The 23151-nt window shown below is 39.2% G+C and overlaps 1 long non-coding RNA gene and 1 pseudogene across 3 annotated transcripts in view; both read left to right on the forward strand.

The window, feature by feature from the left end:
* Positions 1–23151, forward strand: part of LOC111773473 (uncharacterized) — a 168286-nt gene that overhangs the window by 121115 nt on the left and 24020 nt on the right. The gene's annotated exons all lie outside the window — the stretch shown is intronic.
* On the forward strand, positions 13917–16815 carry LOC100052880 (charged multivesicular body protein 3 pseudogene; annotated as a pseudogene).

Genomic DNA, 23151 nt, shown 5'->3' on the forward strand with positions numbered 1-23151 from the left:
TGAGACATCTTCTTTGGTTTTATTAGCATCATGCCTTGACTGACCACCTTAGTTGCTGCATCCCAGGAGCTTATTGAAATAACTTCAGTTTTCAAAAAGCGGAATACAACTAATTAGATATAATTCAACTTAAGTTTTTTAAAAAATCCTAAACAATTATATACACACATATACTCATGCACACAGAGACACAAATCATGTAAATTCACTACCTTTCAGAACAAGGAAGTTCTACTTAACAGTTTAAGAACCACTTTGAAGAACCTCTATACTGTGTTATAGAGTAACGAGAGTCATTTCAATTCTAAATCCCTCTGTGGATCTGTCTCTGCCATAGAACCCTCAGTGGACGCTCCAAAGAAGTGTTCTGTTCATAGGCAGAGCTTCAAGTGTCAGGACCGACAGCGTGGAAGGGTTTCAAAGAGGGGGCTAGGGAGGGAGGATCACAACTGCAGAAGATTCAAGTTGGCTCGGACCTGAGAGCCTTTGTGAGAAGGTGCATTCCAGCACATTCCAACACATCCATCCCAGGGTGAAGATCCCAAAGCCTTTATCACCTCCAAGACTGGAAACCACATTGACAGCAATTCTTGTTAGGCTGAGCCATGCAAGGAGGGGAGATTCTTAGAAATCATTTTTGGATATTCATACTTGGTTATTTGACTGGAGAAGCATTCTCTTCTTAACAACCAGCAATCATAGGCTTTTCTTGGCTCCAGGTGAAGAGGTGACTTCCCTGTTTGATTCAGTGTTCATAATTGGGCTGTCTGTTAGCAGAGGTGGTGAGAAAACAATGCTAATGAGGTCAGAGGTTCAATGCCCACGTGGGTCAGTTAGCTTTCCTTTGTTCTTTGGCCAAAAGTCTATATCCTTTAACTGTGTCCAGCTACTATGATGACAATAGAGATTGGGAGAGTGAGAGAATGTGGATGATTCTCCAATCCTATTCTTCCTACAGTGGAAAACAACTCCCAGTTCATGTCCTTTTGCTGCAAAGTCATCTTCAGAGTTGAAGGACTGCCCATTAAGAAGCAGGAAGAAAAATGAAAGATATAGTTCCACAGTGCTATTAAGAATGCTACAGGATCAATGTTTACAGCAAGAGCATCAGTTTGGTTATTTATGCTAAAGAGAACACAGCAGCAGCTAAGATAATTATTATCCATGGCCAATTTTCAGAGTTTATTAGCGAAAGTTTTGATATTTTCTAGACGTTTGTGTAAGGAGTAAAATGAATTGGTTTGAGTTTCATATCTTCTTTTTTTTTTTGCTCAGCCACTATCTATTGAAGATTCTAATGAGCAATGAAATACCTGTAGATAGCCAGAAAGAGAAGGCCTGAGCATTCCCACAAGTAGGGCCCCAGCCCTAGAGTGATTAGATCTGGCTTTTTAATCACAATTCCTGATTTCCCATGCTATGCACTATTTTCTCAGAATTACTATATATTCTGTAATGCTATGCAGCAAGAGAAATCAACGTAGTCACTAACCAAGCATGATGGAAAAACTATGGGCTTCTAAGTTGATCTTAGGACTCCTTAGCTTTGTGCGTACTTAATTGCTACTTAACTGCTTGGAGCCTCAGTTTCCTTACTTGGGAAATGGCGATATTGATGTTTATCTCTAGGGCTGTTGGAAGAAGTATATGGTAGAATGTGAAGAAGTCTGGCAAGTGTAGTGTGGTAGCTAGCATGCTGTAAGTATTTTCCCTGATGATTTAAGTTCTTATTATCAGCAATGCCTAGATTTATTTTTATTGTTTGGCAAATTTTTCCCACTTGATTACAAAACCAAATGCGTAGAGTATCCATTACTCCCTTGTTAGCAGAAGCTGCTGATTGCCTTCCCTAGGCCTCAGCCGCCTGAGTTCACCAGCAGCGGCAACAGATAGTTGATATCCTCCCGCTTCAAGGACATGGGTTTTTCCTCTTCTTTGCCTGAGGGCTTTCAAAGACACTTGTAAAAAAAACCCTAGAAGCATAAGAGTTCATGCTCCTAGGGGCAACCTCAGCCTCAACCAAATGAAAGATGCCTACAGGGAGAGTGATTCTGAGACAAACTCCACGTGATTTCCCAGAAGATTCGCGGAAGGTGCTCACAGTGGAAACCCACTCATTAATGCATCTTTTTTGACTTTTCTCCTTCCTCTGTCTCACTTTCCCCATTTCTTCTCTTGTAAGTCTTGGAGTCACTTTGCAAATAAATTCCTAGCCTCCTTTTAACTCAGGGTTTGCTTTTTGGAGAACCTAAACTAAAAACATCTACCTATTATGGTTTTTATTTTTTAATTTATATGCAGTAAAATTAACTTTATTTTTTGGCGTGTAGTTCTATGAGTCTTAACAATGCAAATGTTCATGTAACCACCACCACAATCAGATACAGAAGAGTTCCCTCACCCTAAAAGTTCCTTCCCACTGCCCCTTTGTAGTCAAAACATCCTCGCACCCGTAACCCGTGGCAACCATCTCTATCAGGTTTCCTTTTTCAGAATATCATACGGTATGCAACCTTTTGAAACCAGATTCTTTCTTAGGCATAGTGCCTTTGAGATTCATCCATGTTGTGTGTGTCCCACTAGCTCATTCCTTTTCATAGCTGAGCAATATTCCTTTGTACGGATGTAAGACAGTTTGTTTATCAATTCATTTGTTAAAGGACATTTGCATTGTTTCCAATTTTTGAAGATTATGAATAATCTTGCCCTAAATATTCACATAGGTTTTCATTTCTCTAAGGTAAATACCCAGGAGTGGGTTTTCTGGGTCATATAGTAAGTGTGTGCTTAACTTTATAGGAAACTGCCAAACTTTTCCAGAATGGATATGCAATCTTTCATTCCCACCAGCAGTGTGTGAGAGTTCCACTTGCATCATATTTTTGCCAGCACTTGGTATTGTCATTATTTGTGTTATTTTAGCCATTCTGATAGGGATGTAGTGGTATTTCTTTGTGGTTTTAATTTGCATTTCCCTAGTGGCTAATGACGTTGAGCGTTTTTTCATGTGCTTATTTGCCATTATATTTCTTCTTTGGTGAAGTGTCCGTTCAAATCTTTTGCTCACTTAATTGGTGATTTATTTTCTTATTGTTGAGTTTGAGAGTTCTTTATATATTTTGGATACAAATCCTTAATCAGAGAGGTGATTTTCAAATATTTTCTCCTAATCTGTAGCTTGTTTTTTCATTTCTCTTAATCATAGGGTTTTTATAAGGACTAATTAACTTATACACCAAGTTCTTTGAAAACTAAATAGACATGCTATTTACATGTCAATTGGGGAGGGCAATATGGAGAAAGTTTGATTTGGGACTCAGACATACCTCAGTTTGAATCCTGGTTTAGTCACCCAACTAACTGCTTTGCCATGGACTATCCTGTTAGTTTCCTCATCTATAAAGTGTAGATAATAATAGTACTAATCATATAGGGTTTCTCTGAGGATTCAATGAGATAATATATGTCAAGGGTTTAGCCTAGTGCCAGGACATTGCAAATGTTCAATACATATAAAGATTATATTCATATTACAATGTTCTCTTTCATCTCCAAGCCTTTGTGTGAGCTGTTCCTTCTGCTTGGATTGTTCTGTTCCACCCCACACCACCGCCTCCCTCATTTTCTAGCCTCTTAAGATGATTTCTATTCAGGGGGCTTTGCTTGACATCTCCAGTTTTGACCAAGTGCCCTTTCTTGGTGCACCTTTTAATCACCTTTCATCACTCTGCTGGGAGCGACTCGAGGGCAGAGGTCAGGACTTTATCATCTAAAATAATTCCAGGTCGTGTTTGATGAATGAATGAATAAATAAATGAATGAATTCATCTCATGCTTTGTCTGAAAGTTCCAATTACACATCCCTTTGAGTATTGTCAAATTCACTCCCTTCAAGACCACCTTAAACACCCCAAATGGATGTCTATGAGTTACACCAGGACCCTGCTTGCAATCAGCCAAACAGATACTGCATCTTTGACAAGTTGGATGCCGAATGGAGAAACTTGAATGCTTTGCATCTATTTACTTTTACCACATGCCATAAAAATTAAAAATACATTGTACCACAAGTGCAGTATTTAGTGTCTCACTTTAATTACATTCAAGTGTGTTGCTAAATAGTCTTGAGAAAACCGTAATGACCAGCTGTTCTACCCTTTTCCCATATGTCAGAAATGGTTTCTGAAATCACATTCTGGGACAGTAAAGTTGTATAATTAGACAGTGTATAGTTAACACTTCTAGATTTTCCCTTTAAACTGTGGACCCTTTGCACTAACATATTGTGTGATTCTGCCGGTTTGGCGCAATACAATTAAATGATGTGCCAAACAGCAACCGAGATATGCAAACTCCATCCGACTTGTTATCATTGCATCATTATTTCCTCATATCTTTTTCATCATCAGGATGGCATGCTTTTGTGTGTGTGTGCTATGCAATATTCAGCATGTTCGGCTGACAAATAAACTTAGTAAAGAGGGCTGTAAATTTTTAATATTCCCTTCATAATGCCATTTATCTCACTAGAATTAGATGTGAGAGTAGCTTTTGCATCCTTTTGAACAAAGAGCTATCACTCAAATACACAGCAACCATTTAAGGAAACAAAACAAAACTAAAATTCCCCAAGGTTGTAATAGGAGCCAATATTTTACATTGCTTTCGGTGGGGAAATGGGGATCTTATCTACCCCTAAACTGGATTTGGGAGATAATAGAAGTTGAATTTAGACTATTGGTTATCATGAAAATAAGTCATTAGTTACTTGTAGTTGATTGACTCTGAGTTTAAAGAGTATTTTTGAAACCATGATAATATTTTATTTGATTAAATTGGGCTAATTCTTTGATTTTTGAGTATAGACAAGAGACTGAAATGGAAATATAAAACAGGAAATGGGAAAATTCTATCAACTGATGCTATTCTTTGGCTCATCCTCTCCTTCTCCCCCAAAGAAACTGTCCTTGACCTTGTCCCAAATCACAAGTCAAAAAATATAACTGATTTCTGATCGAGAATTGCCCATATAAACGTATTAAGACCAAGTCACAAATGAAGCTTTCTCGAGTCCTAAAGCACCAAATTCATTTTTTTAAAAGGCTAAAATAGAGCTTTGCTATTCTAAGACTGATTTCAACATTTTTTTCTTCTAAGCTTGAATTTCCAATGACTTATTTAGATGTAAGCACTGACAGCTGTAATCATGTTTTAAATCTTGCTTTGTATCCTTAGTTATAATGTTGTTCAATTAATATTCAGAATAATGGAAGTGATGTGCCGTTTTGAAAAAGACTTGAATACAGTCCAATGCTTTGGGAAACTGACTCTCGAGAGGATTAATCAGCATTTAAAACTTGCATTAATAAAAATCTGATCTTCCACCATGCGGCACGCATAATACTTTTCGTTTTTAAACATTTTAGTTTAATAATACAGCATCCTTTGCCCTGATTTTTAAAGGGATTTTAAAATTGAGCTCCTTCAGATCAATTCTGCCTTGACCCTTGTACATAATTGGACACTTGCAATTTAAAAATATAAGGATGCTCTTTTGCGTGGTGCTCTAAACTGTATTTCCATTATTAAAGATAAGGGCAATAGTGGACCACAGCTTAGTACTTAACATTTCAGTTTTTTCCCCTAATTTAGATCCAAAGAGTTTTCACTCTTTCTTCAAAGCTCAGTTATGAAAACCTAGTCCTCAAAAGAAAAAGAGCTAAAAGCTATGTTTAAATAATGAAAAATGAAAAAAATGAAAAATGAAAATCAATAGTAATAGGATCTTTTGCCATAAATGGTATAAATCAAACAATATTGATAATTAGTGGCCTCTTTTTATTTGTTTTTTAAATAAGTGTAAATAGCACTGAATTATTTACAAGCAAAGAAGGATTTTGGTTACAAATTTAAAATAAAATTACATGATGGAAAATGAACTGAGAAACAGTGGACTGAGGTCTCTGTTTGGCTTATAGCTAAATGGGAATCAAATCAACTTTAGAAACAGGGAAGAAAGATGATTGTGAAAGCAGAATGAAAAAAATTGCTGTTTTATTGGTTGCTTTATGACCAGAAATAAAGTCAAGTGCGCACATGCTTCTGTCAGTTTGCTGTCTCCTTAGACCAGCAGCTTGCTCTCCGGGTAACTGCCTTTCCTCTGTCAACCCTGTCGGACACTGCTGACCATCAGGAGGGAGAAATGGTTCCTTCGTGGCCTGGAAGGGTTTTTTTATTCTTCCTCTTACATGATTTCAGAAAAATCTCTTAGTTGCCATGATAGAGCAGTAGATGCTGCAGAGCAAATTCTTGTCACTGCTGGGCTTTATTAGGATTTTGTAGCAGACACAGCAAATGGTCAATAAATGCTTCCTGAAAGAATCTCCTTAAAAGCCCTAATTCAGTGCCTGCCTGCCTGCCTGCCTGCCTGCCTGCCGTGGTTGTGCTCCGCTCAGGAGCTTCCCTCACCTGGCCCTCCTTTCCAGCAGAGAGTTCCCTGCGTCTCCTTGAGGGGCAGCCTCTCGGTCTCCTTGAAGTCCCATGACTGCTATGCATTAGAGAGAGAGGGAAGTGCAAAGAGGGCAACTGAGGCCCTCGGAGAGGTGGGGGCAGCTGCCCTGCAGAAGGAACAGTAAGGTAGTGCGGGGAAATGGACGGGACGTCGGCTTCACCGGGGCGCTGAACACAGACAGGACAGAGAGTCAAGACAACAGAAGCATGTCGTATTTAGGATAGGACTGGACAGTGAAGCTTTTGCTTCATACATAAACCTAAGGGCATGTTTCATTAAAGAGGATGTTAAAAACGTAAAGCTCGAAGAACAATGAAGCCTTTTGGTGGTGAAGCCTTGGTGGCGAATGCTGTTCTCTCCACAAACTGAGGACATTTGTGGAGGTGGCTGGGAGTGGGTTTGAATGGAGAAAGAGTGTGCGCCACAGCTCCGGTCTTTCTCATAGAAGTCTGTGTTTAAAAAGTCTTTTTCTCAGACAATTGGGAAGATTTGAGTTTGTGGGTTTCTTTGTTTTCCTTTCTCTGTAATGTTTTTTTCCTCCATATGTGGCTGTCAGAGAGGTAGGTGACAGAGCAGGACCCCGGGCCCCAGTGGGTGCCCTGCCCTCTCCTAGAGGGGAATGGGGTGCTGAGGGCCTGTTCCCTGGGTGCACTTTCCCAGGATCCTGTCATTTGGGGAATTTGTTTGCTTAGCTCCCTGAGGGAAGGTTGCACCACCCCTGTTTTGGGGGCAAATTATGAACGTTTTGACAGGCTCAAGGCCCACTCTGCTCTTAGCCCAGTATACTTTTTCTAAAACTTAGTGAAGATTAGGTCAGTTCCTTTCTTTAAAATGTAAACAGTATTCCCTAGCCTATTAACAGAAATCCCACAGCTTTAGTATTACCAACCATGCCTTCCCTGTCTGACCCCAGATTACCCTTCAGGCTGTAGCTTCTCCTTTTCTTCCTCTATCCACAGGCATCTTTCACTCAAGACAGAGTAGCCTAGACATCACTCCTTAAACATATGTGCTTTTCCTGACTCTATGCCCTTGATCAAAAACATTCCCTCCTTTGCCCCTTCCCTGCATGGAGAACTCCTACTCATCCTTTGGTGCCCAGCTCAGATGCCAACTTCTCTCTATGGCTCTTCCTGAACTCCCCTAGTGCTCTCTCCTCCTTCCACCTCCTCCACCCTATCCCCACTCAAGAAGAATTAATCACTCATATAACTCTGCCCCCCCACTATAGCATTTATCACTTACGCTATAGGTATTTTCTGTTGCATCTCCCACAAAAATTGTGTATCATGCAAGAGATGGAATATTAGCTCCAAAGTTGTTATTTCATAAATATTGGTTGAAGTGAATTTTCTCTTCAATAAGCACTAAATATATTTCAAAATCTTAGAACTGAAAGAATATCAGAGTTTATGGACAAAAGTTGGTTTGTTTTCCTTAAAGTCCATAAAATATAATAATATATAAATTAAGAGCTTAGAACTACTCTTGAAATTTAACATCTTTCCTCCAAGAGATATATATTTCTCTTTTTTCTAGAGCAGACCATAAGATGCAGTGATATGTCTAATAATCACAGAAATATCCATTTTTTTCTGACCTCAGAAAAACTTAGAAAGTTTGTAGATTGATTTCTTGATTTAGACTGTGTATCCAGTAAAACTCCCTACCTCCAATGAGAATGGCACTTAAATATGGATCTCTGAAAAGTATTTGATCAGATTCAAAAAGCGTGCATAGATTGCATTGAAGGAATGATAAAATACAGTTTCTGTACTATAATGCGGACGGGGAAAGCAGTATTACTGTACTTCATATCTGTGGTGGGGCCTGTCACACACCCTCCAAAGTCGCAATATTTTCTAGACAAGCAGATCTCAAGTCTAGTCGCCCATAAGAATCATCTAGAACAAGAGGTGGAAAACTACAGCCCACAGGCTAAATGCAGCATGCTGCTTGTTTTTGTAATAATAAAGTTCTATTGGAACCCAGCCACGCCTCTTATTCTCGTATCATCTATGGCTGCTTTCGTGCTACAATGGCAGGGATGAATAGTTGCAACAAAAACTATATAATCCACAAAACTGAAAATATTTACTATCCAGCTCTTTACAGAAAACGTTTGCAGACCCTTGACCTAGAAGTTTCATTGTTGTTTTAAAAAAATAATACAGATGCCTGAGCCCTACCTTAGATCTATAGGTAATTAGAGGACTACATCCTGGCCATTTGTATTTTTAAGGAGCTCCACATGTGATTCTGATTACAGACTATTAGTTTTTGGTTTTCAAGAAGTTATCCATAAATTGTGCCAAGCAAATTCTCGCGGCACAAGGAATGTCCCTGCAAGTCGAGCATCACATTTCACTTATGTTTGCATCCATGACACCTAACACAGCTCCCAACGTAATTAGATGCAAATAGTGCTTTTGCTAAGTGAATGAATGAATGGACATGATGAGGAGTCTTAGACTGCAGATGCAACTAGAACCCACTAAAAATCACAATAAATTGCAAGTACTCTCTCATGCCCTGCACATAGGCCCAATTGCTTTCTATTGAGATCCTTTCTTTCTTCCAACTTCAACTAACCTAGAAAAATGCAAATGCTACTGATTCTCTGTGGATCTGAAATTTACAAAAAAATTTCCAGGAATGTCAAATGATGTATGCCTTGGTCTGCATAAACATGGTCATCTTCTCTTTGCTTGGGACATGCAGGAAAAAAAAATTAACTCATCATGAGAAACGGTGCAGATGGTATATTTGGCATCCCCAGCCCGCACAGATCAGAGATGCATTTATTTACATGACTTTGTTTGCATTGTGACCGTTTATCTGGGCCCTTGCTCACATTTAACCTTTTGAAGGGTCGGGAGGGAGTGAGCCATTTTGCCCTTGGGATTGGATGGAGCGAGCCCCCGTAGGGATGATGTTTGCATTTCCTCCTACCTGCAAAACACTCATTTCTTACAGCATCAGAAAACATTTGGTTATGTTATCTCGTGGGTCCAGGAGGAGTGTAGAGTGTGCCAAATTTAAGAGCCATTGCCAAATGCCATGGTTTGCATTATGTAGACAGCATGCCAGTGGAACTGGCGGTAACTAGTTATAGATTCAAGCTCTCGCCTAAGAAGCAAAGGATCCCTGTTAGTCATTTCCAACTGGGATCATGCCCTTTGCCTTTGGTTATGAGATATCTTTGTGTCTGTGCACAAACCGTGGCCTGCAAGCACAACTGATTGACCACTGTGACTGACCGCTTTGGGGCTGGGACAGGGAACCCCCAAAGCAGCACCAAAATCGTCTCAGACCCCATGTGTGACTTGGAGATGCTGAAAAACATCATGGTGCCTTAGAAAGGGCCTTGGAGAGCTTGGTTTTACACCTGGGAATACCGCTGGGGCTAATCACCAGCGCTCCCATCCGTAAAATGGGAACAAGTTACTTTCTCTCTCTGAGCTTTGGTTTCCTCATTTGTCAGCAGGGATAATCAGAGTTGTAATGACAACCAAGCTAATCCATACAAAGCATTTGGCACAGTAACTGGCACCAAGTAAGCTCTTGATAAAAGTTTTTGTTATGGCAATTATTATCATTATCATTAATATTGATATGCACATCTTGCTTGATGTACCTGCTAGCTGTGAAGATGAAATGAAATGACTGGTGTTAGAGTGCTCTGTGAATATGCACAACTTGGCAGATGTGAGGAACGGTAGTTTCGGAGGGAAGGAAGGTTAATTGCCTATAGAGCCTATCTGTCAAGAAGCATTTCAACATGACCTTTGGCCAAGAGTCCCTGATATTTTTGAAAGAAGAAGCTACTGTTCATTTTTCTAAACCCTTGAGAGACCAATGGCCTATCAATTGGTAGGCAGTTGTTCTGATGTGATGTATATCAGTGAGGAGGTAGCTGATGTGTCGGTGGGAATATTCCTGAGCAGAACCAGGGGGCCCAGAGGCTGCCTGGACTGCACTTCTTGCTGCATATTGAAGCAATCACTGAGGGAATGCAAGAGGAGTTCTACCAGAGAAGGAATGTTGAGATGGAAGCAAGCATATGAGCCATCTTCCGGGAGGAGCATTGGGACAGAGAAACAATGAATGATTCCCTGGTTCGTTTGGAAATGTGTGGCCTCAGTTTGCCTGTGAGACTAATGGTTGCACTCAACAAGCATTTATTGCTTTCCTACTGTACCTAGACCACTGTAATTGGGGTTACGCTTTGAGGAGGCTGGGTGAAGTTATCTTCCTCCTGGTTGTAACATGGAAAGATAGAAGGAATCAAGGCTGCCCTTGAAAATAATGGGAAGGTGTAGCTATATTAAAGTCCATTATTTTTTATAAGCACATCACAGTGTTGCTTCACGAGGAGAGATTATTGCACAGTGTTCTCTACCAGGTTTTCATGAGGAGTCTTAAATGCAATTGGAAGAAATCCCAGATTCTCAAAATGACAGCCACCAGTCATAACAATGATATCTCAGAGACTCTGGTATCCCGTGCCTCACAGTTGGGGTGCCCGTGGGTGCCCTGCAAGGCTTTGTCCATACCACTCTGAAAAACTCACCTGGGTTAAGCAATTCGAGAAGAAGTCAAGTCAGTCAACAGTAACTAGCATGTTCCACACACCTCACCTGTCTAGCAAAGTTCTAGGCACATAACAGGTATTCAAAAAAACTTAAGCCTAATATAATAATAATGTGTGATATTTGTTAAACACGTACTGGATGCCAGGCCCTTTTAGAAGTGCTTTGTGTGTGTTGATTAATATTAGCCTCACAATAGCCTAAGGAGTTAGTGTTCTTATCACCATTTTTAGAGGTAAAGAAGTGTAGCCTTTGAGAACCTAAGTAACTTGTTCAAGGTCACAGTTAGGAGTGGAGGAGCTGGGATTCCACCCAGACCACAGACTCCAAGACCATTAAACCACATGCTGGCACTACAGACTTGATTTAAATGTAATGTGTTTCCTTAAAAAGAAATAAAATGTTGAATTAAGGGGATGTCCACTTAAGATGTTTCTTTAACTGATTGCATTTTAATTCTTGCCTCAGCACTTAGATTTTGTATGAGTATAACTTTAGTAAAAATCATGCAAAACAAGCAGATTATAGCATATAGAGCAAGCACTTGGTGATTGGTCTGAGGCCATGGGAGGAAGGAAGGAAATAAGAAAGGGGAGAGAGAGGGAGAAAAGGGAGAGGGGCAGAGAGAGAAAGAAGGAAAAATATGAAGCTAATTTGATGGTATGGATAGAAACTGTGAGTGAGTGAGTGAGTATGTGTTTTCTTTAGAGGCAGTAAAGAGAAGAATGAAAGCACCTCTCCATTTTAAGATCTCCTATGTTCTTTCCTCATGCTTCCTGTTCCTTTATAGTGTGTTCTTTAGGAAAAGTATCTAACAGTGACCCAACACATTATAACTACCATATCCTGAGCATAGTTTTATCTCCTCCAAAGGGGTCCACAGAATGAGCGGCTCCATGCCAGGCACCAAAGGGAAAGCTCCAATAGGCAGTTCCCTTAAGCCTGGGAGGAGTGACTGACAGCCAGACTCTCTCATCATCCAATCAGATCGCAGGGATTCAGATTTTCTCAGCTCCCTGCAGGAAAGGAGGCCTGGAGAAGATGAGGAGTTTGCAGGCATCCAATGACACTTCCTGTAACCAAACCAGCCACCTCCACTCTGCTATAGTGATGGATGTGGAAGATCACACCAAGATGGAGAAGCCCTCTTAAAGCAGAGCCTAGTACAGCTCTGCTTGCAAGGCAGACCACACAGAAGGAGGCAAAGCTCTCCTGTGCCAGCAGAGGCTGATTGTGGATGCATTACCCAGAGCTGGGAGGCCAAGGATCAGTGATTTGCAGTGGACCAGGTAGCCAGCTCTTGGATGGCACTTTGCAGAGGGATCGGATGGTCTCCAACATCTAGGAGGGTTGCAAGAGAGGTGAAAGTGGAGATTTCAGCCTGAGATAAAGAAGCATGGCACGTGGGCCCCCAGAGAAGACAGAGAAAATGGAAGGCACCCAAGGAGAGGTGCTTGTCCCATGAAAAGGTTTTTAGCTGTTCCAGTGGAGAGGGAGGTGTGCACGGTGGGCAGAAGGAGCACATGTAGTCTATTCTAAAGCTCCCAGACAGTGTCAGGTACCAAGGTTGTAGAGTCAGAACTCAACAGAGCAAAAGAACCCTCCTAAAGTGCTTTGAAGCATGGAAGAAAGTAGTATCAACTCCCAAGTGGCAGAAGGAGTAGTGGTGGATGATACAACTTGCTAAGTCTTTTTCATAGTTAATTTCTGCCGCTGGGTAATTGACTTAAAGAAATGGACATCTGCTGTGTTTTTGTCCATTTTGACTTTGTAGTACAGCTTTTTCAGGGATGCTATGGACTGAATCATCTCCTCCTCCCCACCCCCCCCCCCAACCCCTAGTTCATATGTTGAAGCCCTAACCCCCAATGTGACTGTAATGGAGGAAGGAAGTAATTAAGGTTATACAAGGTTGTAAAGGTGAAGTCCTGCTCTGAGAAGATTAGTGTCCTAATAAGAAGAGACACCAGAGAGCTCCTTCTCTCTCTCCATCATGTGAGAACACAGCGAGAGTGTGGCTGTCTGCAAGCCGCGAAAGAGCTCTCAGCAGAAACAGAAGAGGCTGGCACCTTGATCTTGGACTGCCCGACCTCCAGAACTACAAGAAAATAAATTCCTGTTGTTTAAGCTACACAGTCGTGGTGGTATTTGTTATAGCAGCCAGAGCAGATGAAGAAAGAGGGGGAAATGAAATCCTTTATTTATCTGCAAGCCCCATCTCCTGTCACCTGTACTCAGAGAAGCCTGTAAAGCCAGCGCTGTTTGTAAAGTTTTGACCTTCGGTGTGGGGCTGAAGAGTTACCCCCAAATGGTCCATCTGAGCCCCAGGGTTTGTATTTGGGAGACCAAGATTTATTTTGAAAAGTCTGTAAACATTTTTGAAGATGAAAAACGCTGTATGGAAAGTAGCACTATGAAAGCAGAGGGTGAATAAAAGATGAGAGAAGGAATTGAGAATGAAAAAAATGCTTATATTAGCCTACAGAGAGTAGAATGCTTAGACCGACTTTAGTACTGAATATTTCGTCTTTTAAAAAAAATCACATCTCCTCAAGCCAACTCCAAATGGAGTCATAAAAACTCAAACACTAGAATCAGGGGGATTTTCCAGTGAGGGAGAACATTTTGGTAATATTAGTAATTTGGTTTTCTCATAAGGAAATAAAAAGGAAATTAATTCAATGATTTGTTAGGAATAGTTTCAAAAATGTACAGTCTCAGAGATTAGTGGGGAATCCAGTTCCTGTTGGAGGCAGCGATTCTCTGGTCTCTCAGAGGAGATGACTTGTAATATGTTATTTGTGTTTGAGGTCATGGAGAGGAATAGCAAGCTCTCTGGCTCCTGTCACCTTGTCCTGGAAAAGGTACAGACTTATATGGAATATATCTCATGCTTTCTTGCCTTATTGATTTTCTGCTTTCTTTTTTCCCCTTGTTTATATTCATTTGAATTTTTTCCATCTTTATTGAGATGTAATTGACATATGACATTGTGTAAGTTTAAGGTGTACTATGTGATGATTTGATATATGTATATATTGTGAAATGATTACAACATACGGTTAGTTAACACATCTATCACCTCACATAGTTAACATTTTTTTTTTGTGGTGAGAACTTTAAAGATCTACTCTCTTAGAAACTTTCAAGCATACAGTACAGCATTGTTAACTATTGTCCCCATACTGTGCATTAGGTCCCCAATAATCATTCATCACAAAACTGGAAGATTGTACCATTTAACTACCTTCACCCTTCCCCCCACACCACCCCTGCCAACCACCAATCTACTCTCTGTTTCTATGAGTTTGGTGTTTTGGGATTCCACATATAAATGACATCATACAGTATTTGTCTTTCTCTGATTTCAGTTAGCATAATTCTCTGAAGATTTATCCATGTTGTCGCAAATGGCAGAATTTCCTTCTTTTTTATGGCTGAATAGTATTTCATTATCTATCTATCTGTCTCACATTTTCTTTATCCATTCACCTGTCAGTGGATACACAGGTGGTTTTCATGTCTTGGCTATTGTGAATAATGCTAAAATGAACATGAGTGTGCACATATCTCTTTAAGACAGTGATTTCACTTCCTCCTCAGGATGTATACTGAAAAGTAGAATTTCTGAATCATGTGGTAGTTTATTTTTAATTTTTTGAGGAATCTTTGTACTGTTTTCCATAGTGGCTGTACCAATTTATATTGCCCTAACAATGTACAAATGTTCCCTTTTCTCCACATCCTCGCAAGCACGTTATCTCTTGTCTTTTTGATAATAGACATTCTAACACATGTGAAGTGATATTGTGGTTTTGATTTGTATTTCCCAGATGATTAGTGATGTGATGAAAGTAATAGACCTTTCCATGAACTTGTTGGCCACTTCTGTATCTTCTTTGGGAAAATGTCTATTTAGGTCCTTTGCTCATTTTCAATTGGGTTATTTGTGTTTTTGTTTGTTTGTTTTTTGTTTTTGCTGTTGAGTTGTATGAGTTCCTTATATATTCAGGACATTAACCCCTTATGAGATATATCATTTGCAAGTATTTTCTCCCATTCTGTAAGTTGTCTTTTCATTTTTTTGATTTCGTCTGCTGTGCAGAAGCTTTTTAGTTTGATGTAGTTATTTATTTTTGCTTTTGTTGCTTGTGCTTTTGTTGTCAAATCCAAAAAATCATTGCTAAGACCAATGTCAAGGAGCTTACCCACTATGATTCTTCGAGGACTTTTACAGCTTTAGATCTTACATTTAAGTCTTAATCTATTTCAAGTTAATTTTTGTAAGTAGTGTAAGATAAGGGTCAAGTTTCATTCTTTTGCATGTGAAATCCAATTTTCTCAACACCTTTATTGAAGAGACTATCATTGCCTTATCGTGTATTCTTGGCTCCCTTATCAAATATTAATTGATCATATATGCATAGGTTTATTTCTGGATTTGAGAATCCAGACCAATTCTGTTCCATTGATCTATGTGTCTGTTTTTATACCAGTACCATACTGTTTTGATTACTATAGCTTTGCAATACAATTTGAATTCGGGAAGTGTGATGCATCCAGCTTTGTTTTTCTTTCTTAAGTTTGCTTTGGTTATTCAGTGTCTTTTGTGGTTCCATACAAATTTTAGGATTTTCTTTTTTATTTCTGTAAAGAATGCCATTGGAATCTTGATAGGGATTGCATTGAATCTGTAGATCACTTTGAGTAGCATGGACATTTTAACAATATCAATTCTTCCAATCCATGAACATGGGATATCTTTTCATTTATTTGTGTTTTCTTCAATTTCTACCATCAGTGTTTTGTAGTTTTCAGTGTGCAGATATTTTACCTCCTTGGTTAAATTTATTCCCAAGTATTTTTATTCTTTTTGATGCTATCATAAACCTGGGTTTTTTAAAATTTCTTTTCCAGATAGTTCTTAGTGTATAGAAATGCAATGGGTTTGTGTGTGTTAATTTTGTTGATTAAGATAGCAAGTGAGAGTTTTTGGCAGGCAAATAAGAGGTATCCAAACAGAAGAAAAAACATGAAACTCTCTGTAAGAGATGCTGTCAAGAAGGACCGACAGGATGTCTGTGTGGTTCTGGCCAAGGAGATGATGAGGTCAAGGAAGACTGTGAGCAAAGTTTATGCATTCAAAGCTAGCATGAACTCCACGCTCATGGGGATGAAGAACCAGCTGATGGTTTCCCAGTGGCTGATTCCCTGCAGAAGAGCACAGAAGCAATGAAGGCCATTCAGAGTCTTGTGAAGATCCCATAAATTCAAGCCACCATGTATAAGTTAAAGAGATGTTAGAGAACACTTTAAAAAGGATGCGTGATCAGGATGATATGGAAAAAGCAGCAGAAATGGAAATTGATAAAATTCTGTTTGAAATTTTAGCAGGGGCCTTGGGAAGACCACCTAGTAATGTGACCGACATACTTCTGGAGACTGAACTTCCAGAAGCAATGGCCACCTCAGATGATGAAGAGAGGCCCTGTAGGCTATGCCATGCTCCACAGTTAAGGCCTGCCCAGCTAAGCCCTCAGGCTCTTCTCATAGCCTACTGACTGGCTATACACACTTCTCTGATGCAACCACCATTTAATGTGTCTCTTACATTATGCCTCTGTGATGGGGCATGGCATTGTGGAAGAGATTCTTTGCTAATATCTTTACTCTCTGCAGAGATTTTGGGATCTCAAGGGGATCGTTCTTATAAGAGGTAGTGTAATAAATGCATCATTTGCAGGAATATAAACAGAAGTATCTTTTTAGGGAGAGGGCAAAGAAATCTGTCTTCTCTCAAAGCACTTCTGAGAATAGAGTTGATTGCTTGAATGTTGAGGACTTTGTACATTTTTTTGGTCTGTAAAACATTTTATAAATACATTTTAATAAATTTCTGCTTTAACACTTGAAAAATAAGTTTTTGGAGTTTTTTCTATATAGGATCATGTCATCTGCAAACAGAGACAATTTTACTTCTTCTTTTCTGATCCGGATGCTTTTTATTTCTTTTTTCTTGCCTGACTGCACTGGCTGGAACTTCCAGTACTATGTTAAATAAGAATGGTGAGAGTGGGCACCTTTGTCTTGTTCCTGATCTTAGAAGAAAAGCTTTAAACCTTTCACTATGGAGTATCATGTCAACTGTGGTCCTGTCATTTATGGCCTTTATTATGTTGAGGTATGTTCCTTCTATACCCAAATTGTTGCGAGTTTTTATCATGAAGAGATGTTGAATTTTTAAATGCTTTTTTCCATATATTGAAGTGATATATGATTTTTATCTTTCATTCTATTAATGTGATGGATTACATTTATTGATTTGCATAAGTTGAACCATCCTTACATCCCAGGGATGAATCCCACTTGATCATGGTGTGTAATCCTTTTAACATGCTGTTGAATTCAGTTTGCTAGTATTTTGTTGAGAATTTTACCTCTGTATTCATCAGAGATATTGGCCTATAGTTTTTTTCTTGTAGTGTCCTTATCTGGCTTTGGTATCGAGATAAAGCTAGCATCATAGAATGAGTTTAGGAGTGTTTCCTCCTCTTCAGCTTTTTGGGAGGATTTGAGAAGAATTGTCATTAATTCTTCTTTAAATGTTTGACAAGATTCACAAGTGAAATAATTTGGTCCTGAGCTTTTCTTTGGAGGTTTATGATTACTGATTCAATCTCGTTACTCATTATTGGTCGATTCAGATTTTCTATTTCTTTATGATTCAGTCTCAGAAGGTTGTATGTTTATAGTAATTTATCTATTTCTTCTAAGCCATCCAATTTGTGGTGTATAATTGTTTGCAGTTGTCTTTTACGATTCTTTGTATTTCTATGGTATTAGTTGTAATGTCCCCTCTTTCATTTATAATTTGTTTCACTTACAATTTCATTTGAATTCTCTCTTTTTCTTGGTTAGCCTAAGTGAAGATTTGTCAATTTTGTTTATCTTTTCAAAGAACTAACTTTTAGTTTTGTAAATCTCTTCTATTGTTTTCCTGTTCTCTACTTCACTTATTTCTGCTCTAATCTTTATTATTTCCTTCCTTCTGTTAACTTTGGCCTTAGTTTGTTTTTCATTTTCTAGTTTGTTGAGGTGCCATGTTAGGTTGCTTGAGATCTTTTTTCTTATTCTTAATGTATGTGTGTATAGTTATAAACTCTCTTCTTAGAAGTGTTGTAGTTGTATCCTGTAAGTTTTGGTATGTTGTGTTTCCATCTTTATTTGTCTCAAGGTATTTTTTGATTTCCCTCTTGATTTCTTCTTTGACTCATTGGTTGTTTAAGAGTGTGTTGTTTAATCACCATGTTTTTGTGAATTTTCCAGCTGTTGTCCAGTTTCCTGTTGTTGATTTGTAGTTTCATACCATTGTGGTTGGAAAAGATACTTGATATCATTTCCATCTTCTTGAATTTATTGAAACTTGTTTTGTGGTCTAACGTATGATCTATCCTAGAAAATGTTCTGTGTGCACTTGAGAATGTGTATTCTACTGCTGTTAGATAGAGTGTTCTGTATAAGTCTGTTACATCCACTTGGTCTATAGTGTTCAGATCCACTGTTTCTTTATTGATTCTCTGTCTTGATGATCTATTGTTGAGCGTGGGGTATTAAAGCCCCCAGCTATTATTGTATTGCTGTTTATTTATCCCTTTAGTTATGTTAGTATTTGCTTTATATATTTAGATGCTCCAATGTTGGGTGCATAAATATTTATAATTATTATATCTTCTTGATGAATTGATCTTTTTATCACCATATAATGAACTCCTTTGTATCCTGTGACCATTTTTAGCTTAAAGTCTATTTTATCTGACATAAGTATAGCTACCACTGCTTTCTTTTGGTTACTGTTTGCTTGAAATATCTTTTTCCGTCCCTTCACTGTCAGTCTATGTGTGTCCTTAAAGTTAAAGTGAATTTCTTGTATGCAGCATATTGTTGGATCTTGGTTTTTATCTACTCAGCTGTTCTATGTCTTTTGATTGGAGAAGTTAATCTATTTACATTTAAAGTAATTATTGATAGGTAAGGACTTACTATTGCCTTTTTCTAATTATTTTCTGGCTGTTTTGTAGATCCTTTGTTCCTTGCTTCCTCTCTTGCTGTCTTCCTTTGTGATTTGATGACTTTTTGTGGTGGTATACTTTGACTCTTTTATCATAATTTTGGTGTATCTATTATAGATTTTTCCTTTGTGGTTACCATGAGGCTTACATAAAAAATTTAAGGTTATAACATCCATTTTAAGCTGGTGACAAATTACCTTGGATAGTTTATAGAAACGGTGCTTCTAGTTCTCTCCCCTCACATTTTAGGTTATTGATGTTATACTTCACATCTTTTTTATATGTGTATCCAATAGCAAATTCCAAGGAAGTGCTTCAGCCTCACCTCCAGGTTCTGGGATTTTCATAATGGTGTCTTGTCTATGGGTCGTTGCTCGTTGGTCTTGTGAGAGGGACTGAGGTGGGAATGATCTGTGTCACCATCTCGATGACATCACCTCCGATTTTCTGTTATTTTCTGCCTCTTCCACTTTATTGTCTTTCTTTGCTCTTTGCCTCCTCTTACAAAGTGAGATGTAAATTATTTTTAATAAAGGGCCATAAGAAGAAACCATTTCAGTCCCCCCTTTCTCGGTGCTGGTGATATATTTGAACTAATTTGAGTCATTTGTGGTGAAGAAAGAAAAGAGATGTAGTAGGGCTGAGTAGAATCACAGGTGCAGTGTGTGGATTCAGGTAGGTAAGTCAGTATGTGGTGGCAAGATTGGAATTTAGAGCATCAGCAATGAATTTAGCCATATGCTAGCTCCAGGCTAGCTAGAGTGGTCAGTCTAACCTAAATCCTCTTCATCTAGTCTGGTTAGTTAGATCACAAAGGACTGTAACTGATGGTGGGGTGTTTATGACCATGTTGAATTCAATATTTATTAAATTTGTCTTGAAGAGAAGATAAATGCTAAGCCAAGGAGAGGTAGAAGAGGTCATAAGCAGCATTAAAGAAAAATGAAACAGCAAAGCCTAAAAGACAAACCCCAGAAAAGGAACCGTTTCCTCTTTTAGGCCAGAGTAAGCCGTCAGTTAAAGGAGCTTATGATTATCGTGTGGTAGATAGTGAGTGAGGCATTTCAGATCACCTCATTCTGGACAACAGGACTCTAAGAAAGCTATTGTTCTCATTTTACAGATGAAGCATTTGGAGCACAGAGAGGTTGAAGACTGTCATTGCCACACCTTGTTAAATAGTGAAGCTGAGATTCAAATACAGATCTCTCTGATGAGAAATTCCTCAGGTGCTCGTGGACTAAGGGAGGTCCCAAATCGTCTTGGCTCCATTCAGTTTGATGGGTGGCAAATTCTGAGCGGGATGGGGGTGGGGGGGGATGATGTAGTTACCACACTGGGCTCCTCAAGGAAGCCGAAAGCCATGGCTTGGTTAGGCATTTCTTGCCACTCATCTCCTGGCCACAATTTCAGACAAGGGATTTCAATTCCAGGCTAAGGCAGAGACTGGCAGGAACTTCCATAAACTTACTGGTGGAACATGGATTAGCTGCTCTGGTTTTTGGCAATTTCCTTGAGCCCCTCATGCTCCCAGAAGGGATGGTCCAGATGCAAAACTGAGTGAATAAAAAGGTACAGATTGGAGGGAAAACAGACTGAGTCAGTGGGGACTTCCTTTGGGTCATTCCGTGAGCTGGCTGCTCACTGCTTTTCTTTTTCCCAACAAACTATGATGCACTTAATAAGCTGTACATACTTACTGAGGAAATGTGTCAAGCACAGTATGAGGTGCTGGCAATAATAACTGAATTAGATATTCTTTCCTTGTGCCCCTGAGATAAATAGATGGTGAATATCACTCTCAGGGTACTTGCTACATTGCTACATTGTATGTGTATGTTTGTCTCTCCCCATTTCTCTGCATGTGCTCTTTGGAGCAAAGAGTCTATGTTACTAATCTTTGTGTTCCTAATGGTTAACACAGTACTTAAAAATGGTTTATGAATAAAGATATTCGTTTTTGGATGAATAAATGAGGGAAAGACTATAACAATTTTATGTATTATTACAGGGAAACAAATAGACTTGAAAACAAAGACGTCTATTAAGGTGCTGTGATAGAAGTCTATACAAGAGTGCGAAGGAGAAAGGTGATCAGTTCTAAGTGGTAGGTGGTGGCACGACAAAGATTCAAAGAGTAGGTGATTTTTGAGATCACTTAAAAAAGACAAATAGATGTTGGTTTTCTGGACAGGGATGGGGGAGGAAGTATTAGAAGTATTGCAGGTAAAAAAAAAGTTGAACAAAGATGGATCATGGTGGCATGAAATAGCATTGTGAATAACAGAGATGTGAGATGTGAAAAATTTACTGTGATGAGAACATAGGAGTGGGCAGAAGTTTGGTAAAAGGAAAGTCTAGAGAAGAAAATGTGTATGTCATGCTAAGGAGTTTGGCCTTTATCTCAAGATCAAAAGAGGTCTATTAGAGGGTTTTAAGCACAAAAGTGATTGAAATAGAATTATTTTTGTTGTTGTTAAGCAAGATCTCTGTTGATGTTTCTGTTTAAGAATGTTTGACAAGGTCAAGATCAGAGTAGACAAGTGTTTTAGGCGGAGGGAACAGTGGGAAGAATGTGGGAAAACAAGAGATCAGAAAAAGCTTGGTTTATGAAAAAAAGCCATTCAGAACAGAGAAACCATACCAGGAGTTCCAAAGAGATATGACAAGGGTCAAGCTGCAGCAGGCGGCACGGAAGAGAGAAGAATGACACAGGAGAACTTAAAGAGAAAAAAGAGTGTAGACATTGACTGGATGTATGGGCAAGGGAGGGGCTCATTGAGTCCCTGCTTGGCTTGGATAAGTAGCTGGACAGTTATGCCGCTTATGACGATAAAAAAGATGGTAGAAGGAGCAGATTTGGGGGAAGGGACTTGATCAGTGAAGTTTTGTGCATGTTGTTCAGTGGTGCTCATAGAACACCTTGTTAAGATGGTCCAGCAGGCACTGTGTAGTTTAGGAGTGAGGTTTGAAATAGAAACGAAAACTTCGGCGTCAGCAGCAAAGGGACCAATAGCAGTTCAGGAAGTGAATGAGATTAGTAGGGGCAATCGCATTCAATGCATTATGAAATAAAACAGTACTAAACGTAAAAGTCTGGGGTAGAGGGAGGGTGTCAATATCTAAGAAACAGGCAGGGGAAGAGGAACTGCTGGGTTGCTACCTTTCTGACTGGGAAGGAGAGAGAGAAAGTAGTAAGAAACTAGAGAGATGCAAAACCAAAGTGAAGACTTAAAGGGGTTCAAAGTTTACAAGTCGACAAAGAGGTGGAAGTAGAAATTACAGCAGAGGTAAATACTGTATCTAAAGAGAGATGGCGGAATTGGATGAAGAATAGATGGAAGTGTTGATCTCATACTGAAGGGCAGATGGTTCTTCCCATGAGACCGGAGAAAAGGGAATAAGTTGGGGAGGGCGTCGGGAGGACTCCAGACTTAGCTATAGATTCAAAGATGGGAATTCCCACCTGTTAACCTTGATTTTCTCAGTAAAGGAAGAGGCAAGTTCATTTGCTGAAAGAAGGAGGGGCAGTTTGGTGGTTGGAAAGGGAGAAGAAAATTGATAAAGAGGTGGAATAGCAACTTTGGGCGTTGGGAGAGCAACTTGACCCGGTGTAAGTACATATAATAGAGACCTGGACGAATTTAACAGAGTCCTGGGTACCTCCTGACTTCCTGGAGGGAAAACATGTTTCCGACTGTCAGAAAAAGAAAAGAAATTTCTAAAGTGCGTGAAATTGGCTAAATAAATTGTGAAGCAAAAACCATACTCTATTTTAATGAAGTATGAAAATCCACAAGCTTTTTATATCAAAACAAAAAATCAAAGCCAAGCAAACTAAGCATTGGGAGATGTTAGGATTGGAATCACTAGTGTCCAAAGATCAAAGATGAGAAAAACAACTAGCATGGACCACGGATAAAAATCACTGTTATGGTGCCCCCTAACTAACAGACAAACAAATAAATAAAAAACACTC

This window comes from Equus caballus, chromosome 5 (genome assembly GCF_041296265.1).
Source record: "Equus caballus isolate H_3958 breed thoroughbred chromosome 5, TB-T2T, whole genome shotgun sequence".
NCBI lineage: Eukaryota > Metazoa > Chordata > Mammalia > Perissodactyla > Equidae > Equus > Equus caballus.